Source organism: Triticum urartu, chromosome 7, assembly GCF_003073215.2.
Source record: "Triticum urartu cultivar G1812 chromosome 7, Tu2.1, whole genome shotgun sequence".
In the NCBI taxonomy this organism is placed as follows: domain Eukaryota; kingdom Viridiplantae; phylum Streptophyta; class Magnoliopsida; order Poales; family Poaceae; genus Triticum; species Triticum urartu.
The window spans coordinates 40,280,209-40,307,734 of record NC_053028.1 but is presented as its reverse complement, the minus strand read 5'-3'; the positions used below and the strand labels follow the sequence as shown (position 1 = coordinate 40,307,734).

The 27,526-nt window shown below is 44.5% G+C and overlaps 1 long non-coding RNA gene across 1 annotated transcript; it reads right to left on the bottom strand.

The window, feature by feature from the left end:
- Positions 1 to 656: 656 nt before the first annotated feature.
- On the bottom strand, positions 657 to 26,924 carry LOC125521663. Its single transcript, XR_007289367.1, has 4 exons — positions 26,538 to 26,924; positions 24,735 to 26,285; positions 1,294 to 1,514; positions 657 to 1,192 (listed from the first exon to the last, which is right to left on the bottom strand). It is a non-coding gene; the product is annotated as an uncharacterized LOC125521663 (long non-coding RNA).
- Positions 26,925 to 27,526: the final 602 nt, after the last annotated feature.

Below are 27,526 nucleotides of genomic sequence, written 5' to 3'. Positions count from 1 at the left end.
GTCAAAGATACACATCAACATTGTCAGCTAATAGAATTTGCAAATAATGCCAGCTCAATAGTCATGTGGCATGTTCCCAATTGCAACAAAGAAGATTCTATTTTAGCTTGTTACACAAAATTTACATTTTTTTTCTAGAAGAACTATTGCCTATAAATAAATTAAATAATAATGATAAACTTTAGCAAATGCAATGGTTCATATTTTTTAATTTAAGATGAAGGACATGAAAGAGAAAATGATGACCATACTAAGGCTACAGGGAAAGGCATACAAAGCATACCATACAGTTATTATATAACACCACGCCTTTAGACATTTCCAAATATACAAAACATAAGGTACTGAATTCTTTTACATAGACTGATATGATCCAAAAATACAATGGTCAATGAGAGGACAAAAAAGGCTCAGGATTTTCTTTTGTACATCAATGCCAACTAAAAATAATAAGAATTGTAATTAAAGAAAAGCGATCAAAAAAACTGTTAAGAGCATTTGACTTGCACTCTGACTCAATGTTTTGCTGGCACATTTCCTCATGAAAAAAATTTGCTTTACTAACCCTCCTATAAACTTTCAGCTGGATGTCGGTGCCACCGAACTACCTGCTCAATTGTAGGCTCAACTCCAACCAGCTCCATTCTAGGAATAGATGGATTTTTAGTTTTTGACCCCTACTTCAAAAAAGTTTGTTCGTCCTCTACTTTGAGTGGGAACCATAGTCATACTGCAAACACATCAAAAGTAACGGTTGAAGTAATGCAGAATAATATTCTCAAGTTTAATATACATAGGAAAATGAAAATATCATTATAACAAACAAGGAAAAAGGTTTATAAGTTCTATATTGATGCTCACAATGTCTCTATTCAGCTCAGAAAGTCATTTTACTTTTGAGAGCATCATCGATTTAATCTTTATTTTCTCAAGTGGATAACAATTCCTCATTGTCACCAACTACACAATAGGAAATGTGAATAAAAAGACTGCAGTAAGAATTAAGGGAGAAGTCCAGGGAAGTTTAACCCCCACTCTCAAATGAGGGATCCATGTGCTTACTTTGCTTTCCATGTAGCTTCAAAATAATGTATTGCCTGTTGCAGATTTTTACTTGTTCTCACTGCCATTCTACTGGCAATTCCACAAGGAAAATATCTGCCTTCTTCTTTCATAGCAGTGAACGCTGAACCTGGACCATCAAAGAGAAGATAATTTCTCATCAAATTGCCCAACACTGTAATGAGAAGAGAAGCATCTATAAAGTAATAAACAAACCGAATCTGAATGTACCTCATCAAATGAAGGTGGCAGAAGTGTGGCAACCTAGCATAGATGTTTCACAGCCTCAAGGCTTGCAGAATCAGAGAAGTCAGAAGCCTGCTATGTATAATATGTAGGCATGTCTTCTTACTTCATGAGTCTCTATCTACTTTCCAGTAGGCAAATTTTTGTAAGCAGACTTATCTTACTTGAGAATCCTCGCTTCTTTCCAGATTTCTTGAGAAAAGTGACTGTAAGTGCATCTAGTGCCACGCCTAATTGGTTTTGGAGTATTGACGACAAACCTAGTTGAGGGACTGATGTGTTTGTGAGAATTGCAGGATAACACAGGTAGAAGTCCCTCATTGATTCGGTTTTTCTACCAGAGATGACCCCTAAAAATGTATGAAGACATTGATGTCAAAGGTGGTATATGAAGATATTCTCATTGAAGACTATGACAAGAGAAGACATCGCATGAAACCTATGGAGCTCGAAGACTTAGTTCTTTTGTAGTTCTGTTTCTTCTTTGTTGAGTCATAGGAACCATCGTACTGTTAAGTGGGGTCCAAGTGAACCAGTCAGAATGACTGAAGTGATGCTTAACCAAAACCTATGTCTTCGAGTGAAGACTATGAGAGCGAAACTTGTCCAGAGTCGGACAAGTCAGCTTTGCTTGTAGCCCAAGTAAAGCTGCCGCCGTGAGTTTGAAATCTGACCGTTGGAACACGTGTCAGTTCCTTAGTGATCCAGGGTCATTTCGGACAAATCAGGTCGGGTTGCCTAGTGGCTATAAATAGCCCACCCCCTACAACCATAAACGGTTGGCTGCTCAGAGTTAGAGTACGACTTTTGTCGTTTGACAGCAACCCACCTCGAAGCCTTTGAGAGAGAATTCCTTACGAGGATAAAGCCCTAACCACCCAGAGCCTAAGAGTGTCAGGCATCACTTAAGTCTTCTTGTCTGTGTGATCTGAAGACTTATTACACTTGAGGACTATGAATCCTCCAGCCGGTTAGGCGTCGCGTTCTGAGCATCCAAGAGACATTGTGGATCGCCGATGAACGAAGTCTGTGAAGGTTTGGGAGTCTACCTTGAAGACCAGAGTGATTGGGCGAGGTCTGTGTGACCTTAGCTCAAGGGGAATACGGTGAGGACTGGGTGTCCTGAGCTGCGTGTTCGGGATTGGGTGTCCGGGACTGTGTGTCCTAAGGTTTAAATACCTAGCCGCCCTAACCAGACGTACAGTTGTCACAGCAACTGGAACTGGTCCAACAAATCATTGTCTTCAACGAGTCACTGGTTTCATCCTTCCCTTCCCTATACTTACTGTTGGTCCTTGTGAAGTCATTGTATGATTGCACTATCTTTTGTCTTCACTGAGTGACTGCGTGTTCTGTTTGGCTTCATAATATCTTCCTACCTGATCCTCACTACATTGCTGCTATTAGTCATTGTGCTTTCACTTCATTGAATACTTGACTATGGTTTGCCTAGTGTAGTCTACCTTCCGCTGCATGGTAATAGGTTTATTTCTATCATTTGTCTTCGAAACTTTCACGTTTTGAAGACTTTCATAAAAATCGCCTATTCACCCCCCTCTAGTCGATATAACGCACTTTCAATTGGTATCAGAGCAAGGTACTCCCTTGTTCTGTGTGATTCGGTTTAACCACCTGGAGTTTTAGCTATGTCGACTGCAGGGATAATTAAAGTCTCCGCTGCGTGCCCCGTCTTCGACGGAACTGAATATCCCTACTGGAAGAATAAGATGTGCATGCATCTTGAAGCCATTAACGTCGACCTATGGTATGTCGTCAAGAACGGCGTTCCCAAGGCTGGAGAAGGTGTTACTGCTGCTGACGTCAAGAAGTTCGTTCAACTGGACTCTACTGCCAAGAATATCATCTGTGGTCATCTGACCAAAGGACAGTATGGCCGCGTGAGTGCTTTGGAAACATCTAAGCTAGTCTGGGACTGGCTCTCCAAGGTCAACGAAGGCGTCTCAACTCAGAGAGATCAGAGAATCAGTGTCCTTCGCAACCTCTTCAACCGCTTCAAGCGAAATGACAATGAGAATGTCCAGCTCACGTTTGATCAACTCACTGACATCACAAATGAGCTTCAAGCCCTCGGCGCTATTGAGATCACCAAGCATGAAGTCGTCAAGACACTACTGAGATCACTTGACAGTTTGTTTGACACCCTAGCCTTGATGATTCAAGAACGTCCTGATTTCAAGACACTCGATCTGTCTGACATACTTGAGAGGCTCAACACACATGAGTTTCAGCTTTCTGAGAAAAGAGATATCTACGGTCCAAACTATGGGCGAACTCGTGCCTTGAAGGCAAAAGCTGTCTCCTCATCTGAAGAAGAATCTGACAGCAGTTCTGATGATCCTGAAGACATTGGAAGGGAATTTGCTATGCTTGTGAAGAAGTTCCAAAAATTCACCAAGAAGAAAGGTTTCAGAAAGTCTTCACGATCTAGCTCAAGGAATGATGAAGCTTCTGCTCATGACTACAAGAAGAAAACATGTCACAAGTGCAAGAAACCGGGACACTTCATCTCTGAGTGTCCGCAGTGGGACAATGAGAACAAAAAGAAGAAGAAGAGCAAGGAATATGACTCTGACGACAAGAAGAAGAAGAAATACTCAAAGTCTTCTTCCAAGTCTTCCTCAAAGTCTTTATCACACAAGAAGAGCTCATCTGGCAAGGCACGTGCGTTTGTTGGCAAGGAAATGGATTCAGAGGAGGAGTCCGCTTCTAAGGAGGCGGAGGTGGAGTCTGAGGAGGAGTCCGATTCTGGCGTTGCTAGTCTGGCTACAACATACGTTGCCAAGTCCATCTTCAACACTGAAGACAATGACTTCATCACTGACACCGATGCAAATGACAAGGACTACTCCGCTCCTACCTACTGCTTCATGGCACGCGGTGCCAAGGTAAACACACGCGCTACTCAATATCAAACATCTAGTGAAGATGACTCTGATTGTGATTCAAAACCCAGCTACAAAACACTTGCTAAAATTGCAACTGAACAACAGAAAGCTATGGAACATATTCAAAAACTGTTAGACAAAAGCGATGATCTGTTAGGCGCTAAAATGACTCGATCTGAGTCCTTAATTGAAGACATAAAAAATCTTCACGTTAAGTATGAGGAACTTGAAAGTCGTCATGAAACGCTCTCAACTTCTCATGAAAAGCTTTCCTATGATTATCTTCAAAGGAAGCAAGATCTTGAGAAATTGAGAGCGGCTCATGAAGATCTTCAAAAGGAAAACGAGTCACTTCGCGCCGAACAGATCAGTTCCGCTCAGGAAGGATTTGAACCACCATGTCTTAAATGCATTGAGCGTGATAATGCTACTTCTGTTGCTGAATGTTCTACTGCTGCTACTGTTGCAATATCTTCAACTGTTGATGTGGGAACTAACCCCTCTGCTGAGGATACCACTGCTATTGCTGATGAGAATGCTAGGTTGAAGACATTGCTTGAAACAGGGATGTACAAAAGTCTTAAAGGGCATCAGACACTATGTGATGTCCTCAAAAGGCAGATCCTGAACCGAAACCCGAGGAAAGAGGGTGTTGGGTTCGTAAGGAAAATGAATGCTGATGGCTCTTACTGGAAACCTGAGCAGTACCCCAAAACCACATGGGTTGCTGCAAAGGAACCTTCAGCAGATCCATCCAATCTATCTGGCTTCACTTATGCTAATCCCATTGTCATTGATGAAACCTTTGATGCAAACTATAAACTGTTTGAGAAGCAGAATGGTGAAGTGTTTGCCAGGTATATTGGTACTAACTACAGGAATGGACCGCCTATGAAGAAGATCTGGGTGCCGAAAAGGTGTTTGGAAAATCTTCCTGTGAATGTTGTCATGACACCACAGGTGAAGAAGACAAACCCCAGACCACAGGCTTCATACGGCCCAAAGGCTTCATACAGACAGAGGACTCACCTGAGTCACGCTAATGCAAATGTGTTTCAGGGAAACCATACTCAGGCCTATGAATATGAGCGCGGTTCATCGAACCGCCATGTTCATAAGACCAAGAACTATTCTGCTTATTCTTATGAGTACTATTGTCCGCCTGCAAGACTTTTTGCTAGGTCTCCAAAGGCAAAGTTCTCAGACGCTGCACTTAGACTTATTGCTTCTAAGCCACCCTTGAAGATGTGGGTGGCTAAGAAAGCTTAACTCTCTTTTGTAGGAAAAGGTCTCCAGCAGAAAACCAAAATCGTCTGACGCTATTGCTGGGGACCTTAAACATCTTGTAGGGCGCGAGATCAAATGCCCGAATGGTCTTACTATGTACTTTGTCCCTGAATCACTTGCTACTCTCCCTATTAGTCCTAATCTGGATCTAAGCTTTCATAACCCACTGGTTCGTCAAATGTTTTTGCTTCACAATTCTCTTCGTGAAGCCTATCCCCCTAACTGCACTGTAGGGTACGACACCAGCGTCTTTAGAATGGATTATTGATAGTGGGTGTACCAATCACATGACTGGCAAAAGAAGCCTTCTTATGGACTCAACCTTACGTCCATCCGACAAGAGTCACATCACATTTGCTGACACTGGTAAAAGTAAGGTATTGGGCCTAGGTAGAGTTGCAATCTCAAAGGATCAACACATGGATAAAGTCATGCTTGTTGAATCCCTTGGCTTCAACTTAATGTCTGTCTCAATGCTTTGCGATTTGAACATGATCGTAATGTTTGGAAAATATCGTTGCCTTGTTCTAATGGAATCTGACAAGTCTCTAGTGTTTGAAGGGTATCGGAAAGATGATTTGTACGTGGTAGATTTCTCAGCAGGACCACAGCTTGCCGTATGTCTTCTAGCAAAAGCTTCAGAATGCTGGCTCTGGCATCGGAGGCTAGGGCATGCTGGCATGAGGAACCTCCACACCCTTGCGAAGAAGAAGCATGTCATAGGCATCGAGGGTGTCAAGTTCAAGAAAGATCACTTATGCGGTGCCTGTGAAGCAGGAAAGATGACGAGGGCCAAACATCCCTCGAAGACAATCATGACAACCACTCGACCCTTCGAACTGCTCCACATGGATCTTTTCGGTCCCACTCATTACTCAACTCTTACTACTACTGCTTGTCTTTATGGCTTTGTCATTGTTGATGATTATTCTAGATATACTTGGGTGCACATAATCCTCTACAAGACTAAAGTGCAGGATGTCTTCAGACGCTTCGCAAATCGAGCAATTAACAACTATGGCGCCAAGATAAAGCACATCAGAAGTGACAATGGCACTGAATTCAAGAACACTGGCCTTGATACATATCTTGATACTTTGGGCATCACACATGAATTCTCAGCTCCGTACACGCCACAGCAGAATGGCGTCGTTGAACGCAAGAACAGAACACTCATTGAGATGGCCCGAACGATGCTAGATGAATACAAGACTCCAAGAAAATTCTGGCCTGAAGCCATTGATACTGCATGCCATACAATCAATCGTGTTTATCTTCACAAGCTTCTGAACAAGACATCTTATGAGCTCCTTACTGGCAAGAAGCCAAATGTCAGTTACTTCAGAGTATTTGGCGCCAGGTGCTGGATCAAGGATCCACATCACACTTCAAAATTTGCACCAAAAGCACATGAGAGTTTTATGCTTGGATATGGAAAGGATTCGCACTCCTACAGAGTTTTCAATCTCTTTCATTATAAAGTGGTTGAAACAGTGGATGTGCAGTTCGATGAGACTAACGGTTCACAGAGAGAGCACCTGCCAAATGTGCTAGATGAAGTTCCATCCAGTGAATCAATCAAACTAATGGGAACTGGAGAAATCATACCCTCTGAAGCTCAACCTGAAGAGGAACTTATCATCTCCGCACCTGATCAACCTGAAGACAATGCTCAGCCTGAAGACAATCCCTCTAACAACGACAATGATCAGCAAGAGCAAAATCCTCGCCCTGTACATCCTCGTGTTGCCAATGAAGTGCAGATTGAGAGAATAATTGATAGCATCAATGCACCTGGTCCGCTCACTCGTTCAAGGGCAACTCAGCTAGCAAATTTTTGTGGGCACTTCGCATTCGTCTCAATAACAGAACCCAAGAAAGTTGAATAAGCCTTCATGGAACCTGAATGGATTCAAGCTATGCAAGAAGAGCTTCAACGGTTTGAGCTGAATAATGTATGGGAACTGGTTAAGCGTCCTGATCCTCGGAAGCACAATATAATAGGCACCAAATGGATATACCGCAACAAGCAAGATGAGCATGGTCAAGTTGTCAGAAACAAAGCTCGTCTCGTTGCTCAAGGATATACTCAAGTGGAAGGCATTGACTTCGATGAAACATTTGCTCCTGTGACTCGACTTGAAGCCATACGCATACTGCTGGCCTATGCAAATCATCATAACATACTTCTATATCAAATGGATGTGAAGAGCGCTTTTCTCAATGGCAAGATTGAAGAAGAAGTGTATGTTGCACAACCGCCTGGCTTTGAAGATCCAAAACATCCTGACATGGTATACAAGCTCAACAAGGCACTGTATGGCCTCAAACAAGCCCCTCGGGCTTGGTATGACACACTCAAATACTTCCTGAAGAGAAAAGGCTTCATACCTGGTTCCCTCGACCCCACTCTCTTCACGAAGACATATGATGGTGAACTATTTGTGTGCCAAATATATGTGGATGACATCATCTTCGGCTGCACCAATCAGAAGTACAGTGAAGAGTTTGGATATATGATGCAAGAGCAATATCAGATGTCCATGATGGGAGAGCTGAAGTTCTTCCTTGGTCTTCAAATACGACAACAACGCAACGACATCTTCATATCTCAAGAGAAGTATCACAAAGATTGCCTGAAGAAGTTCGGTATGCAAGACTGCAAAGGCTTCACGACGCCAATGCCAGCCAAACATCATCTGGGTCCCGACGACAATGGTAAAGAGTTCGATCAAAAGGTATACCGCTCCATGATTGGTTCTTTACTTTATCTATGTGCATCTAGGCTAGATATTATGCTTAGTGTTTGCATGTGTGCTCGATTCCAAGCGGCACCAAAGGAGTCGCATCACTTAGCTGTGAAGCGAATTCTTCGATATTTGACTCACACCCCAACTCTAGGATTATGGTATCCAAAGGGCTCAGAGTTTGATATGGTTGGATTATCGGATGCTGATTATGCTGGTGACAAGGTGGATCGCAAGTCTACATCAAGCACATTTTATTTTCTGGGACGATCACTTGTATGTTGGTCTTCAAAGAAGCAGAACTGTGTATCTCTCTCCACTGCTGAATCTAAATACATTGCTGCTGGATCTTGCTGCGCTCAGCTTCTGTGGATGAAGCAAACACTCAAGGACTATGGCATTCATCCGAAGCAAGTGCCACTCTACTGCGACAACGAAAGCGCCATCAAGATTGCCAACAACCCAGTTCAGCACTCGAAGACAAAGCACATTGAAATTCGTCATCACTTTCTCAGAGATCATGTTGTGAAGGAAGACATTGATATCATACATGTCAACACTGAAGAACAATTGGCAGATATCTTCACCAAGCCCTTGGATGAGAAGAGGTTTTGCAAGTTACGGTGTGAGCTAAATATCTTGGAATCCTCAAATGTCCTGTGATCAGGCACACATCCTAACACTTATGCATATTGATGACTTAGATGTGCAACACACAAAGTAAAGTATATCCTCAATCAATGAAGACATACATTCTAAGTGTGAATATATCAATATGGAATTTGACTTCGGAGCGCCACGATAATTGTGCGCCGTGTCTGGGTCTAATACTTCCTATACGGTGGGTAACGCCACCACCAAAGGTTCTGTTTGAAGTGTTTCACTCATGGCGTTACATTTGCTATGTCCTCACATTTGGTTTGGCTTCAATTTCAACATGTCTTCATGATTATCTTCACTATGTTGAATATATATATATACTAGTGTTCTGTCCTCTACAGCATTCACTTATAGCTATGTCTTCGTGTTTCGTCTTTTGAACTAAGTGAATGTGATCGGACCCTAACCTCTATATGCTTTCTATCTCAAACTCTATCTCTCCAAGTCATATGCATTCTACTGAAACTGTCGAATGTCTTCTCTGCGTCCTTGTCAGCAGAAGATACAGAGACAAACATTAAGTCTGTTTTCAATGCTCATTCCTTCACCTGAAACCCAGAGAAGTGGGAATGACCACCCGACAATCCAGGCGTGCGTGGGACGTGGAACAACCTCCGACATGCTGCATGATGGCCACGTGTTCCTCAGATGTGAATCGCCAGGGGCACCTGTGTAATAACACTGAGCCGCCCCTGTACCTATAAATACGCGCCTCACCGCAGTCATTATCTCTTCTTCCACTCTCGCACGAACCATAGCGCCACCGCTAGCCCTTGACGACGCCGGCGACGAAGCGCTTCGCTGCCGCAACCTCTCCGACGCCGCCTTCACGCCGACCGTGGACATCATCTTCTCCGCCGTCGCCGTAGGTGTCCTCCGTCGCCAAGTTAGGGCAGGGAAGATCGAACTGCTCGGCCTCCTCTTCCACTCCGTCTAGCAGTTCTTCATGTGGTAAATAAAACTTCCTTTTTACGGCCCCTTTGATCCTATAGCTTTGTCACTTTCTACCACAAGCAGTTTCTATTCACACAAGTTGGATCTCTTTCATACTGCATCTCATAACATGCCTAGTATATTCACTTATGCTTCACAAAGTAGTTAGATTCCTCACTTGTACTGATCTCTGGATTCGTACAAATCTGGAACCAACTCCTTATCTATGAGTGAATGTCTTCGCACGATGAGGTCAATGTCTTCTAAACTGATTTATCTTCAAAATCTTCTGAGAATGCATATGACCTCTTCCCCTTCCCTCGCACCTTAATGCTGTCACAGGTACATGTCCGTGGGAGAATCCCTTGGTTCCCATAGTCTGCATTCATTTGCAGAATACTTACAACATCATATAAATTCTCCCGAAGCCAGTTCCTGTTTGTCCAGCAAGCGAAAACCTTTGAAACCTTTGAACGTATTGAAGCCTTTCAGTTTAAAATTCATGGCTTCAGAGAAATCTGCAAGGAAGGGAGGCAGACAGCGTCGTGGCGGAACATCAAGAGATCTGCCTGATGACCTCTCAGAACTTTACAAGACAGATCCTGAAGAGGATTATAATCAGTGCAAGACCCGAATCCAGTGGATTCGAAGATATTGGGCAGAACAATGGTTCAAATACCGGTTTGTGACCCAAGAATATGCTGAGAAAAATGCCATCAAGTGACCGTGGGGAGACATCCTATACAAGAATATTCAACCCAGGTCCAGAGAAGAAGCCATTGAACAAGGCTTCTATCCCTGCGTGGTCCGTGGGCCACAGCCTGCAGATGCACACCCATCGTCACTACTATGGTGCCGTGACGACAATCTGTTCAAGCGCAACTTCCAGTTTGCCAAGAACTCAGCGAAGCAGAACAAGAAGTCTTTGGGTTTAGACTTCAACCTTGGTCCCTCTGCTCCCCGTGCCGATGGAACTCGCGAAGCTGAACCCAATCTTCTTGGGCCCTTCTACAACCTTGAAGGTCTCATCACCCATATCGTGGTTCAAGGGACTGCCGTGAATGAGCCTGCAGATGACGCTGACTCAGATGAAGCGCCTGCAGCGCCGAAGCCAAAGAAACCGAAGCAGCCAAAAGCTTCCAAGCATGTCTCTGCACCAAAAATCTCACGGGCGAAGCCATTGGCCACTGCACCTCCTGAAGACAGTGTGCAGTTTGAAGATTTGTCACGCATCTCCAAGCCCCAGAAGGTCAAGATGCCTCTGCCACACACCATCCAAGAACTGACAGCTGCTGCTATTCTGCGCAATGATGCCATTGATCTATCCAGTGAAGAAGATCTTGCAGATGACGCTCTTGAGCAGCTGATCAAGAGCAAAGAAGAAGCAGAAATCTTCAACAATTTGCCTCTCTTTGACGTGGCAATCATCCACGACTTCGTTGATGAGTGGTTTGAAATGCCCAACCTCAGCTTCGAAGACCTGCAACTTCCCATTGGTCTCAGTGTCGCCTTCCATGGCGCCATTGCTTCAGAGCTAGCTCTCGCTCAGCGCATTGTCGAACTGAAGCAAAAGATTGACTATGAAAAGGCAGAGTTTAAGAAGCATATGGCCAATCTTAGTGTACAAGAGGTCAAGAACTTTAAGCTCATGCTTCACGACCTTAAAGAAGCCTTTCTCAAGAAGTGTGAAGAAGCTCAAGGCTCTCGTGAGTGCATGAAGAGCCTGGCTGACAAGTGTGTGCAAGCCTACAATGAGGCTGAGAAGCGCAAGGCCCTTGGGCGTCCTGGCATTGACCCCAAGATGGCTGCAAAGAAGAAGAAGAAGCCCGCTATGGCCGAACCCGACGCACCAAGGCAGGAAGAAGATCCATTGTCTTCCCAACTAGCATGACTGGCTCGAAGCCAAAGGTCCGGTTAACCGCTTCAGAGCTGAAGAAAACGAGGACTGCTGAGGTTGAAGCCAGAAAGAGGAAACATCCTGAAGCCTCTGCCACTGCTCCCTCCAAGAAGAAGCGGAAGACCAAGAAGGAACGGGCTGCTCCCACAGATCCCTTGATTGTTGAACCCATCTCCATGGTTCGCCCTGACGCTGAACCTCAAGAACGTCAACTGACTGTCCATGAGCCTGCTTTCACAGAGGCTCATGACGCTGCAGACTTCCCAGTAGCTGATCCCATCGCTGCTGAAGACATTGGTCACCATGACCATGTTGAAGATGATGCAGTTCTTCCTCAGCTCGAGCACCAACAGGTATCATCGCCTGTGCTAACGCACAGCAAACTCATTAGCATTGGTCGTCCTTTGACGCCAATTGCTCAGGATGCATCATGGGCTGATCGCTCACAAGCACAAGAGGAAGAAGACTTTGAGGCCCAGCCAACTCCAACTCCACAGGCGTCGCCAGCGTTACGCAGGCTTCGCAAAGGACCAAGGCCTCCAGTCTCTGAGTCTGAAGCTAAAGCTGCTGAAGACATTCCGGCTGCATTAGCCGATGAAGAAGAAAACCCAAAAGCTGCTACTCCCCCGTCCCACCAAGAAGCTGTTCTCGAGGAGAACGTGACTGTGACCGACCCTCCAGCTCGTCAAGTGGAGGTCGAGAATCTTGAGGCTACCACCACCAACACCAATGAAGCCACTGACGCTGTCATGGCTGAAGCTAATGTGGAGCCTTCACCAACCCAAGCACCAGAAGTCAGCGAAGCCACTGATCCCACTGCTTCTGTTCCTGCGCCTGCTGCTGGTCCTCAGTTCGACTATCATGTTGAGCACAGGCCTCAGGTACAGAAGCCAATCCCAGGATTGCCCAGGTTTCCAGGTCCTGCATCAGCACCTGGATCCTTCAATGTCAATGGCTTCAAAGCAGACAACACTTTCTTCAATAGCTCCAGGAACCCCTACTCAAGGGAAAGAATATCATCTGATCGGTTCTAGAGCTATCCGCAGCGAAGCTATTACTCCTGCATTCTATATAATCAAGGTCGCATCTTCCCACACAAGTGTCTTGACATTGAAGCAATAGCTGGTCTACCCTGTTTGGAAGAAGCTCTGGATTGCTTCAAAGAGGTTGGATTGCTGTCGTTCGTCACCGACCAAGAGCATTGGAATGAAGAGTTGCTGCTCCAATTCTATGCCACACTTCACATCCGCGGGTACAACAGAGATCCGAAGACTTGGGTCCTGGAGTGGATGACAGGAAACGTTCATCACGAAGCCAAAGCCTTTGACATCATTGAGCTCACTGGTCTACCCACTCCTGGCGATCTCTACGAAACTGGCTGTCAGATTCACAGTAAAGCTGTGGAGAGCATCTTTCAGAAGCCTGAACCCAACATGAGTCAGATGCTCAGTATGATGAAGCCATTGCCCCAAGATGCTGCATATCCCAAAGAGTTCTTTGTTGAAGACCTTGAGTATCTGCCAAGGACTATTTATCACATCATAAGGCGAACTCTCTGGCCCACCAAAGGACACTCTCCACATGCCAAGCTGGAAGGTGCAATGAAGACCTTGGTCTTCTATATTCTTCATGGCAAATGCTTCAATGCACAGGACTTCTTCATCCGCCAACTTGCTGCATCAGGCTCTGATCTTTTCGGCTTGAAGTTCTACGCTCCATGGATAATGCGGCTGATTAAACTCCACTCCGCTATCTCATATCAGCCATCTGCTCGCAATCATCGGATCTTTCTACCTGATGTGGATATGTCTGTTGAAGCCATTTATCCTGAGCCTGCTAAGGAACCTCTAAGTCTTCAAAATGTGGAGCATCAAAGTTTTTCTCAGAACATTGAAGGAGTTGAAGCAGTCACTCGTGTGTATCCTTTGGCTGGAACTACACGTGCACCACATCCTGCCCTTACTGAAGCCACCGACAGCACAATTGCCCAACGACCCAAGAAGCGCACTCGTGTTTTTAATGACCGAGAGCTTCTGGTGGCTCTTCATTAGAAACATGATAGGCATCATGACTGGTTGAAGCGCCAAATGCAAAGCCTCTTGGTGGATGTCAACCGCATTCGCAATCTTGCCACCAAGAATGCTTTTGTTGCCCATGAAACCTCTCGACGCACATGGAAAGGGCTGACGCTGATGTGCTCTGAAGATGATCTTCAAGAGAATGGCTTCTCTGAACGCTTCAAGTTTGACTCCACACCTCCTCGAAGGGCCGTGCTGCGACTGAAGGAAATATGCCCTAGAGGCAATAATAAAGTTATTATTTATTTCCTTATATCATGATAAATGTTTATTATTCATGCTAGAATTGTATTAACCGGAAACATAATACATGTGTGAATACATAGACAAACAGAGTGTCACTAGTATGCCTCTACTTGACTAGCTCGTTAATCAAAGATGGTTATGTTTCCTAACCATGAACAAAGACTTGTTATTTGATTAACGGGATCACATCATTAGGTGAATGATCTAATTGACATGACCCATTCCATTAGCTTAGCACCCGATCGTTTAGTATGTTGCTATTGCTTTCTTCATGACTTATACATGTTCCTATGACTATGAGATTATGCAACTCCCATTTGCCGGAGGAACACTTTGTGTGCTACCAAACGTCACAACGTAAATGGGTGATTATAAAGGTGCTCTACAGGTGTCTCCAAAGGTACATGTTGGGTTGGCGTATTTCGAGATTAGGATTTGTCACTCCGATTGTCGGAGAGGTATCTCTGGGCCCTCTCGGTAATACACATCACATAAGCCTTGCAAGCATTGAAACTAATGAGTTAGTTGTGAGATGATGTATTACGGAACGAGTAAAGAGACTTGCCGGTAACGAGATTGAACTAGGTATTGAGATACTGACGATCGAATCTCGGGCAAGTAACATACCGATGACAAAGGGAACAACGTATGTTGTTATGCGGTCTAACCGATAAAGATCTTCGTAGAATATGTGGGAGCCAATATGAGCATCCAGGTTCCGCTATTGGTTACGTGTCTTGGTCATGTCTATATTATTCTCGAACCCGTAGGGTCCGCACGCTTAAGGTTTCGATGACATTTATATTATGAGTTTATGAGTTTTGATGTACCGAAGTTAGTTCGGAGTCCCGGATGTGATCACGGACATGACGAGGAGTCTCGAAATGGTCGAGACATAAAGATTGATATATTGGACGGCTATAACCCCCCGGGGGGTTAATGGGCCTCATGGGCCTAAAGTGGAGAAGAGGAGGGGCTGCCAGGGCAGGCCGCGTGCCCCCTCTCCCCCTAGTCCGAATTGGACAAGGAGGGAGGGGCGGCGCCCCCCTCTCCTCTCTTCCTTCCTTCCCCCTCTCCTAATTGGACAAGGAAAGGGAGGGGAGTCCTACTCCCGGTAGGAGTAGGACTCCTCCTGCGCGCCTCCTACTAGGGCCGGCCGCACCCCCCCTTGGATCCTTTATATACGGAGGCAAGAGGCACCCCAATAGACACAAGTTGATCCACGTGATCATATTCTTAGCCGTGTGCGGTGCCCCCTTCCACCATAGTCCTCGATAATATTGTAGCGGTGCTTAGGCGAAGCCCTGCGACGGTAGTACATCAAGATCGTCACCACGCCGTCGTGCTGACGGAACTCTTCCCCGACACTTTGCTGGATCGGAGTCCGGGGATCGTCATCGAGCTGAACGTGTGCTAGAACTCGGAGGTGCCGTAGTTTCGGTGCTTGATCGGTCGGTCCGTGGAGACGTACGACTACATCAACCAAGTTAACGCTTCCGTTGTCGATCTACAAGGGTACGTAGATCACACTCTCCCCTCTCGTTGCTATGCATCACCATGATCTTGCGTGTGCGTAGGAAATTTTTTGAAATTACTACGTTCCCCAACAGTGGCATCCGAGCCTAGGTTTTATATGTTGATGTTATATGCACGAGTAGAACACAAGTGAGTTGTGGGCGATATAAGTCATACTGCTTACCAGCATGTCATACTTTGGTTCGGCGGTATTGTTGGACGAAGCGGCCCGGACCGACATTACGCGTACGCTTACGCGAGACCGGTTCTCCCGACGTGCTTTGCACATAGGTGGCTTGCGGGTGACAGTTTCTCCAACTTTAGTTGAACCGAGTGTGGCTACGCCCGGTCCTTGCGAAGGTTAAAACAGCACCAACTTGACAAACTATCGTTGTGGTTTTGATGCGTAGGTAAGATTGGTTCTTGCTTAAGCCCGTAGCAGCCACGTAAAACTTGCAACAACAAAGTAGAGGACGTCTAACTTGTTTTTGCAGGGCATGTTGTGATGTGATATGGTCAAGACATGATGCTAAATTTTATTGTATGAGATGATCATGTTTTGTAACCGAGTTATCGGCAACTGGCAGGAGCCATATGGTTGTCGCTTTATTGTATGCAATGCAATCGCGCTGTAATGCTTTACTTTATCACTAAGCGGTAGCGATAGTCGTGGAAGCATAAGATTGGCGAGATGACAACGATGCTACGATGGAGATCAAGGTGTCGCGCCGGTGACGATGGTGATCACGACGGTGCTTCGGAGATGGAGATCACAAGCACAAGATGATGATGGCCATATCATATCACTTATATTGATTGCATGTGATGTTTATCTTTTATGCATCTTATCTTGCTTTGATTGACGGTAGCATTATAAGATGATCTCTCACTAATTATCAAAGAAGTGTTCTCCCTGTATGCACCGTTGCGAAAGTTCTTCGTGCTGAGACACACGTGATGATCGGGTGTGATAGGCTCTACGTTCAAATACAACGGGTGCAAAACAGTTGCACACGCGGAATACTCAGGTTATACTTGACGAGCAAGCATATACAGATATGGCCTCGGAACACGGAGACCGAAAGGTCGAGCGTGAATCATATAGTAGATATGATCAACAGTGATGTTCACCAATGAAACTACTCCATCTCACGTGATGATCGGACATGGTTTAGTTGATTTGGATCACGTAATCACTTAGAGGATTAGAGGGATGTCTATCTAAGTGGGAGTTCTTTAAGTAATATGATTAATTGAACTTAAATTTATCATGAACTTAGTACCTGATAGTATCTTGCTTGTTTATGTTTGATGTAGATAGATGGCTCGTGCTGTTGTTCCGTTGATTTTAATGCGTTCCTTGAGAAAGCAAAGTTGAAAGATGATGGTAGCAATTACACGGACTGGGTCCGTAACTTGAGGATTATCCTCATTGCTGCACAGAAGAATTACGTCCTGGAAGCACCGCTGGGTGCCAGGCCTGCTGCTGGAGCAACACCAGATGTTATGAACGTCTGGCAGAGCAAGCTGAATGACTACTCGATAGTTCAGTGTGCCATGCTTTACGGCTTAGAATCGGGACTTCAACGACGTTTTGAACGTCATGGAGCATATGAGATGTTCCAGGAGTTGAAGTTAATATTTCAAGCAAATGCCCGGATTGAGAGATATGAAGTCTCCAATAAGTTCTATAGCTGCAAGATGGAGGAGAACAGTTCTGTCAGTGAGCATATACTCAAAATGTCTGGGTATAATAATCACTTGATTCAATTAGGAGTTAATCTTCCAGATGATTGCGTCATTGACAGAATTCTCCAATCACTGCCACCAAGCTACAAGAGCTTCGTGATGAACTATAATATGCAAGGGATGAATAAGACTATTCCCGAGCTCTTCGCAATGCTGAAAGCTGCGGAGGTAGAAATCAAGAAGGAGCATCAAGTGTTGATGGTCAACAAGACCACTAGTTTCAAGAAAAAGGGCAAAGGGAAGAAGAAGGGAACTTCAAAAAGAACAGCAAGCAAGTTGCTACTCAAGAGAAGAAACCCAAACCTGGACCTAAGCCTGAAACTGAGTGCTTCTACTGCAAGCAGACTGGTCACTGGAAGCGGAACTGCCCCAAGTATTTGGCGGATAAGAAGGATGGCAAGGTGAACAAAGGTATATGTGATATACATGTTATTGATGTGTACCTTACTAATGCTCGCAGTAGCACCTGGGTATTTGATACTGGTTCTGTTGCTAATATTTGCAACTCGAAACAGGGACTACGGATTAAGCGAAGATTGGCTAAGGACGAGGTGACGATGCGCGTGGGAAACGGTTCCAAAGTCGATGTGATCGCAGTCGGCACGCTACCTCTACATCTACCTTCGGGATTAATATTAGACCTAAATAATTGTTATTTGGTGCCAGCGTTAAGCATGAACATTATATCTGGATCTTGTTTGATGCGAGACGGTTATTCATTTAAATCTGAGAATAATGGTTGTTCTATTTATATGAGTAATATCTTTTATGGTCATGCACCCTTAAAGAGTGGTCTATTTTTATTGAATCTCGATAGTAGTGACACACATATTCATAGTGTGAAGCCAAAAGATGCAGAGTTGATAATGATAGTGCAACTTATTTGTGGCACTGCCGTTTAGGTCATATCGGTGTAAAGCGCATGAAGAAACTCCATACTGATGGACTTTTGGAACCACTTGATTATGAATCACTTGGTACTTGCGAACCGTGCCTCATGGGCAAGATGACTAAAACACCGTTCTCCGGTACTATGGAGAGAGCAACAGATTTGTTGGAAATCATACATACAGATGTATGTGGTCCGATGAATATTGAGGCTCGTGGCGGATATCGTTATTTTCTCACCTTCACAGATGACTTAAGCAGATATGGGTATATCTACTTAATGAAACATAAGTCTGAAACATTTGAAAAGTTCAAAGAATTTCAGAGTGAAGTTGAAAATCATCGTAACAAGAAAATAAAGTTTCTATGATCTGATCGTGGAGGAGAATATTTGAGTTACGAGTTTGGTGTACATTTGAAAAATTGTGGAATAGTTTCGCAACTCACGCCACCCGGAACACCACAGCGTAATGGTGTGTCCGAACATCGTAATCGTACTTTACTAGATATGGTGCGATCTATGATGTCTCTTACTGATTTACCGCTATCGTTTTGGGGATACGCTCTAGAGACGGCCGCATTCACGTTAAATAGGGCACCATCAAAATCCGTTGAGACGACGCCTTATGAACTGTGTTTGGCAAGAAACCAAAGTTGTCGTTTCTGAAAGTTTGGGGCTGCGATGCTTATGTGAAAAAGCTTCAACCTGATAAGCTCGAACCCAAATCGGAGAAATGTGTCTTCATAGGATATCCAAAGGAAACTATTGGATACACCTTCTATCACAGATCCGAAGGCAAGACTTTTGTTGCTAAATTCGGAAACTTTCTGGAGAAGGAGTTTCTCTCGAAAGAAGTGAGTGGGAGGAAAGTAGAACTTGACGAGGTAACTGTACCTGCTCCCTTATTGGAAAGTAGTGCATCACAGAAAACTGTTTCAGTGACACCTACACCAGTTAGTGAGGAAGCTAATGATGATGATCATGAAACTTCAGAACAAGATACTACTGAACCTCGTAGATCAACCAGAGTGAGTCCGCAGAGTGGTACGGTAATCCTGTTCTGGAAGTCATGCTACTAGATCATGATGAACCTACGAACTATGAAGAAGCGATGGTGAGCCCAGATTCCGCAAAATGGCTTGAAGCCATGAAATCTGAGATGGGATCCATGTATGAGAACAAAGTATGGACTTTGGTTGACTTGCCCGATGATCGGCAAGCAATTGAGAATAAATGGATCTTCAAGAAGAAGACTGACGCTGACGGTAATATTACTGTCTACAAAGCTCGACTTGTCGCAAAAGGTTTTCGGCAAGTTCAAGGGATTGACTACGATGAGACCTTCTCACCCGTAGCGATGCTTAAGTCTGTCCGAATCATGTTAGCAATTGCCGCATTTTATGATTATGAAATTTGGCAGATGGATGTCAAAACTGCATTCCTGAATGGATTTCTGGAAGAAGAGTTGTATATGATGCAACCAGAAGGTTTTGTCGATCCAAAGGGAGCTAACAAAGTGTGCAAGCTCCAGCGATCCATTTATGGACTGGTGCAAGCCTCTCGGAGTTGGAATAAACGCTTTGATAGTGTGATCAAAGCATTTGGTTTTATACAGACTTTTGGAGAAGCCTGTATTTACAAGAAAGTGAGTGGGAGCTCTGTAGCATTTCTGATATTATATGTGGATGACATATTACTAATTGGAAATGATATAGAATTTCTGGATAGCATAAAGGGATACTTGAATAAGAGTTTTTCAATGAAAGACCTCGGTGAAGCTGCTTACATATTGGCATTAAGATCTATAGAGATAGATCAAGACGCTTAATTGGACTTTCACAAAGCACATACCTTGACAAAGTTTTGAAGAAGTTCAAAATGGATCAAGCAAAGAAAGGGTTCTTGCCTGTGTTACAAGGTGTGAAGTTGAGTAAGACTCAATGCCCGACCACTGCAGAAGATAGAGAGAAAATGAAAGATGTTCCCTATGCTTCAGCCATAGGCTCTATCATGTATGCAATGATGTGTACCAGACCTGATGTGTGCCTTGCTATAAGTCTAGCAGGGAGGTACCAAAGTGATCCAGGAGTGGATCACTGGACAGCGGTCAAGAACATCCTGAAATACCTGAAAAGGACTAAGGATATGTTTCTCATATATGGAGGTGACAAAGAGCTCATCATAAAAGGTTACGTTGATGCAAGCTTTGACACTGATCCGGACGATTCTAAATCGCAAACCGGATACGTGTTTACATTAAACGGTGGAGCTGTCAGTTGGTGCAGTTCTAAACAAAGCGTTGTAGCGGGATCTACATGTGAAGCGGAGTACATAGCTGCTTCGGAAGCCGCAAATGAAGGAGTCTGGATGAAGGAGTTCATATCCGATCTAGGTGTCATACCTAGTGCATCGGGTCCAATGAAAATCTTTTGTGACAATACTGGTGCAATTGCCTTGGCAAAGGAATCCAGATTTCACAGAGAACCAAGCACATCAAGAGACGCTTCAATTCCATCCGGGATCTAGTCCAGGTGGGAGACATAGAGATTTGCAAGATACATACGGATCTGAATGTTGCAGACCTATTGACTAAGCCTCTTCCACGAGCAAAACATGATCAGCACCAAGCTCCATGGGTGTTAGAATCATTACTGTGTAATCTAGATTATTGACTCTAGTTCAAGTGGGAGACTGAAGGAAATATGCCCTAGAGGCAATAATAAAGTTATTATTTATTTCCTTATATCATGATAAATGTTTATTATTCATGCTAGAATTGTATTAACCGGAAACATAATACATGTGTGAATACATAGACAAACAGAGTGTCACTAGTATGCCTCTACTTGACTAGCTCGTTAATCAAAGATGGTTATGTTTCCTAACCATGAACAAAGGAGTTGTTATTTGATTAACGGGATCACATCATTAGTTATGATCTGATTGACATGACCCATTCCATTAGCTTAGCACCCGATCGTTTAGTATGTTGCTATTGCTTTCTTCATGACTTATACATGTTCCTATGACTATGAGATTATGCAACTCCCGTTTACCGGAGGAACACTTTGTGTGCTACCAAACGTCACAAACGTAACTGGGTGATTATAAAGGTGCTCTACAAGTGTCTCCGAAGGTACTTGTTGGGTTGGCGTATTTCGAGATTAGGATTTGTCACTCTGATTGTCGTAGAGGTATCTCTGGGCCCTCTCTGTAATGCACATCACTTAAGCCTTGCAAGCATTGCAACTAATGAGTTAGTTGCGGGATGATGTATTACGGAACGAGTAAACAGACTTGCCGGTAAACAAGATTGAACTAGGTATTGAGATATCGACGATTGAATCTCGGGCAAGTAACATACCGATGACAAAGGGAACAACATATGTTGTTATGCGGTCTGACCAATAAAGATCTTCGTGGAATATGTGGGAGCCAATATGAGCATCCAGGTTCCGCTATTGGTTATTGACCGGAGATGTGTCTCGGTCATGTCTACATAGTTCTCGAACCCGTAGGGTCCGCACGCTTTAAGGTTTCGATGACAGTTATATTATGAGTTTATGAGTTTTTGAATGTACCGAAGGTTGTTTCGGAGTCCCGGATATGATCACGGACATGACGCAGGAGTCTCGAAATTGGTCGAATAAATATTTGATATATTGGACGCTATATTCGGACACCGGAAGTGTTCCGGGTGAAGTTTCGGGAAAACCGGAGCACCGGGGGGGTTACCGGAACCCCCCGGGGGGGTTAATGGGCCTCATGGGCCTAAAGTGGAGAAGAGGAGGGGCTGCCAAGGCAGGCTGCGCGCCCCCTCTCCCCTTAGTCCGAATTGGATAAGGAGGGAGGGGCGGCGCCCCCCTTTTCCTTCTCTCCTCCCCCCTCTCCTACTTGGACAAGGAAAGGGAGGGGAGTCCTACTCCCGGTAGGAGTAGGACTCCTCCTGCGCGCCTCCTACTAGGGCCGGCCGCACCCCCCTTGGATCCTTTATATACGGAGGCAAGGGGCACCCCTAGACACACAAGTTGATCCACGTGATCATATTCTTAGCCGTGTGCGGTGCCCCCTTCCACCATAGTCCTCGATAATATTGTAGCGGTGCTTAGGCGAAGCCCTGCGACGGTAGTACATCAAGATCGTCACCACGCCGTCGTGCTGACGGAACTCTTCCCCGACACTTTGCTGGATCGGAGTCCGGGGATCGTCATCGAGCTGAACGTGTGCTAGAACTCGGAGGTGCCGTAGTTTCGGTGCTTGATCGGTCGGGCCGTGGAGACGTACGACTACATCAACCAAACGCTTCCGTTGTCGATCTACAAGGGTACGTAGATCACACTCTCCCCTCTCGTTGCTATGCATCACCATGATCTTGCGTGTGCGTAGGAATTTTTTGAAATTACTACGTTCCCCAACAGCGACGAACTCCATCTCTTGAAGACTCCGAGTTCTCTTCCTCTACTGCAACTGTGAATGCCAGAGTGATCGAGGATGAAGACGATGTCGCTTCACCGCCACCTCCTTCAGCACGCTTCGACACTGCTCCAAGTTCTTCTGCACCGCCGAATACCACCGATGATCCTGCTGCTTCACCTACTCTTCATGGGAACGAGTAGATGCTCTATGTCTTCAAACCTTTGTGGTCCTTACTGACAAAAGGGGGAGAAGCATATGAGTTTGATAGTCTTCAAGCGGGTCCATATGGGCGTGTGCTTTATATTTTTCTTCGTGTTTACAACTCTCGTTTTGATACATTTGGTTCTTTGAGTTGTAACACTTAAACTCGATCGTTATCTGCTACTTATTTGCTACTTTGTGATGCGATGATAAATTCCGCATGTGCGACGATAAATTCCGCACTTAGATCATTTTGCAGACGTCCATTTTCCATTATGCATGTCATTATCTTCACATACCTTCACATGCAGAGTGGATTGTCATCATAAGTTGAAGAGGATCTCCACAAGCACAACCTGCCATGTGCATTTGCATTCCAAAAGCAAATTACTTATATGCACATCTTCAGGGGGAGCCCTTGCAACTTATGAAGACAATTCCTTATCCTTTACAATTTCACATATTATATTCCCCATTCAAAACTTCAACTAGTTTGTCATCAATCACCAAAAAGGGGGAGATTGTAAGTGCATCTAGTGCCACCCCTAATTGGTTTTGGAGTATTGACGACAAACCTAGTTGAGGGACTGATGTGTTTGTGAGAATTGCAGGATAACACAGGTAGAAGTCCCTCATTGATTCGGTTTTTCTACCAGAGATGACCCCTAAAAATGTATGAAGACATTGATGTTAAAGGTGGTATATGAAGATATTCTCATTGAAGACTATGACAAGAGAAGACATCGCATGAAACCTATGGAGCTCGAAGACTTAGATCTTTTGTAGTTCTGTTTCTTCTTTGTTGAGTCATAGGAACCATCGTACTGTTAAGTGGGGTCCAAGTGAACCAGTCAGAATGACTGAAGTGATGCTTAACCAAAACCTATGTCTTCGAGTGAAGACTATGAGAGCGAAACTTGTCCAGAGTCGGACAAGTCAGCTTTGCTTGTAGCCCAAGTAAAGCTGCCGCGTGAGTTTGAAATCTGACCGTTGGAACACGTGTCAGTTCCTTAGTGACCCAGGGTCATTTCGGACAAATCAGGTCGGGTTGCCTAGTGGCTATAAATAGCCCACCCCCTACAACCATAAACGGTTGGCTGCTCAGAGTTAGAGTACGGCTTTTGTCGTTTGAGAGCAACCCACCTCGAAGCCTTTGAGAGAGAATTCCTTACGAGGATAAAGCCCTAACCACCCAGAGCCTAAGAGTGTCAGGCATCACTTAAGTCTTCTTGTCTGTGTGATCTGAAGACTTATTACACTTGAGGACTATGAATCCTCCAGCCGGTTAGGCGTCGCGTTCTGAGCATCCAAGAGACATTGTGGATCGCCGGTGAACGAAGTCTGTGAAGGTTTGGGAGTCTACCTTGAAGACTTACCAGAGTGATTGGGCGAGGTCTGTGTGACCTTAGCTCAAGGGGAATACGGTGAGGAATGGGTGTCCTGAGCTGCGTGTTCAGGACTGGGTGTCCGGGACTGTGTATCCTAAGGTTTAAATACCTAGCCGCCCTAACCAGACGTACAGTTGTCACAGCAACTGGAACTGGTCCAACAAATCATTGTCTTCAACGAGTCACTGGTTTCATCCTTCCCTTCCCTTTACTTACTGTTGGTCCTTGTGAAGTCATTGTATGATTGCACTATCTTTTGTCTTCACTGAGTGACTGTGTGTTCTGTTTGGCTTCGTAATATCTTCCTACCTGATCCTCACTACATGATGCTATTAGTCATTGTGCTTTCACTTCATTGAATACTTGACTATGGTTTGCCTAGTGTAGTCTACATTCCGCTGCATGGTAATAGGTTTATTTCTATCATTTGTCTTCGAAACTTTCACGTTTTGAAGACTTCCATAAAAATCGCCTATTCACCCCCCTCTAGTCGATATAACGCACTTTCAGTGACCCCAATGGTAACTCTGAAGTTGATGAGTGCGCTAGGATGCTAAAAGATGCAGCTGAAAGCTTGATTTCATATTTTATTTAAAATAATAGTCAGTGCTATTACTTGCTGGTAGTGACTGCAAAACGTTTGAATTTTTTACTTTTTAGCACAAAACATAGCTATAGAAGAGTACTGGGGAAAGTGACACCAGGAACATTAAAAATTGCAGGAGTACAGAGTAAAGAAGCCCTACTTCCAGATATTAGCTTATGCTGATAAACACAAAAATGAAATGATAATTGCTGCTAACCAAGGCAAGCCCAGCATCTTCTCCCTTCTTTAAAGCTTCATGTATCTCTGGGTCACCAGAGTGATTCTTTGCTCAATCATGTATAGTTTATGGTCATTGGTCATCATAACATCTACATTTTAGCGCTGGGTAATGAAAACAGAACAGAAAATGGTAAATTTAACTGAATATGTCCCACAAATATTTGTACGGCGGATGCTAGTTTAACTCGAACCAATTGCACTAAATAGAATAGAACACTTGAAAGAAGGTAAAATCAGCCTCCGCAACAACGACCTTCACTAAGTAGAAGGACATTCCCTTCCCCAGCAGCCCCACACCAAGACCTCGATGTGAGCTTCTGCTAAAAATCATAAAATGAAATGTGGCTTTACAGAAGATAATGATTTTCCAACAATGTTAGAATATCAGAACTGATCCAGTTCAAAGAACGGAAAGGTAAAGAAGGTGGACCTGTGGGAAAGACTCCCGCAGTGCACTGCCTAACACAAAGTTCTTTATTGTTTTCTCGGATATAGAGAATAACTAAATATTTCATATTTTTATATTAGGTTTTTTAAACATTTTTTCCACTCTCTAAGTCTCCACTGATTAGACTGAAATAGAGTCCAGTAAATTAATGGCCGATTGATTTTTTTGGGGGGTTTTTATTAGTTATGCCACCGGTTATGTCCCACTACTCAGTTTTGCCACTAGAAATTTCAACTGCTCAAAAATGCCATCGATCTCTTTTTCTGTTCCGCTAGTACTATAACAAAATTCTGCAGATGCCTTGGCAACAGTAGGGGAATCCTTAACACAAACCAGTAACGCAAGTACATGGTAGCTAAGAATATATAGGGGCTAACTTAGAGCAAGAGAACTCCTTTAGGTATTACCATTATTATTGTCAAGCACATCTACCAGAATCTTTTTTTAAGGGAGAAACATGACAGTAGCCAATTTATTTAGTTCTCATCAGTAAATAAAAACAGGTACTAAAATAGTTATCCAGGAAGGGTAGCTTCCTAGTTGTAATCATACCTAATTATAGAACTCCGGGTACGATTTAGTGTGAACGCCGCACCTTCTGAACTCCTGACCTCCAGTCAGAACAATCAAATTGATCAACATATTGGATTGGCCTGCTTGGGACGTAGCTAGTAAGTCAGCTATCTTGATTGGGACGTAGCTAGTAAGCCTCATGAAATCAATCCAGTGGCCTGCTTGGATGTAGCTAGTAAATCAATCCAGCCGAAAATGTCCCAAGCACCAGGAGGAATCTGCTAGTTAGTAATAAAATCGATCAGCAAAGATGGTATATGTTCAGATCTTGGAGAAGTATGGACAAATAGTTTACAGATAATCAATTTGTAGATTTCCTAGCTTATGCAGAAGTACAATACATCATCTATCCAGGACCGGGAAGCAACACTAAATTATGGCATGATATCATTCACTTCTTTTTGTTGCCAATGAACACTAAATTGACCACTTGCTACTAACAAAACTGAGATTACCAGAAGCAAGTCCACCTGATCTCACTGCGCTCGTTCTGCCGCCACCACGAAGGCAAGATTGATCCACCACCTCCAGGAATCCAAGGGAGAGGAGAGAAAGAGAGAATCGGTCGATGGATTCCGATCCGCCGTCCCGAACTCTACTTCCCGCTCGCCCAACCTCGAGCGAGGTGGGTGCGCCGAGCGGGGCGGCTGCGAGCGCGGCCGGCGGCACGCTGCGGCGGCGGGGGCGGGCAACGCGCGGCGGCGGTGCGCGGTGAGGCGGCGCGGGGCGGGGCGGGGCAAGAGGTGGCGGCTGCGGGGACGGGTGGCGAGCGGCAGCGGAGGACGGCACGCGGTGAGGCGGGGTGGGGCTGGAGGTCGAGATGGGATCGAGGAGGCAGCGCCGTGCGGTGGTTGGGCTATTTTTTTTCCTTTCTCTCTCGGCCGACTTATATTGAGGATTGCGGGTTGATTGCTTAAAACTTCAGGGGCTTTTCTGCAAAATTGCTGACGACGTACGATCAGAAGCGGTCGCTGGTTTATTAGTAGGTAAAGATAGTTAGAGTGTATTTAAATATTATACATATCCATTGAAACTGTCATGCTTCATTTTATTTTCTTTGACGTGCAGTAAGAACTAAGCATAACCAATGTTAGCTCGGCTAGATTCCTGTGTACATGTAGAGAGGATGGCAACAGCAAAGGGATACCAGAGGGAAGAGAACTATGGTATGACAGTGAAGACACATGGTCAGCCAGTGGAGAGGCTCCATCAATCTCACTGTTGCCCCATTGCCCTGGTAAGCTGCCCCAAAACAATAGAGACAATGAATGGTTGCCGCGAGGGATATGGAAGAGACATCGGTGTGATGCTTTTACACTTGATGCTATGGCTTGTTTTGGGGCATTTTTTTCGATTGGGCACATTACGCAGTACTGCGTGTGGTGGTGGATAGGGTTTGTGAAATAGGTTGGTCAGGATTTATTAATGGAAATTATCTTTAAAAATCAATGGTTAGATG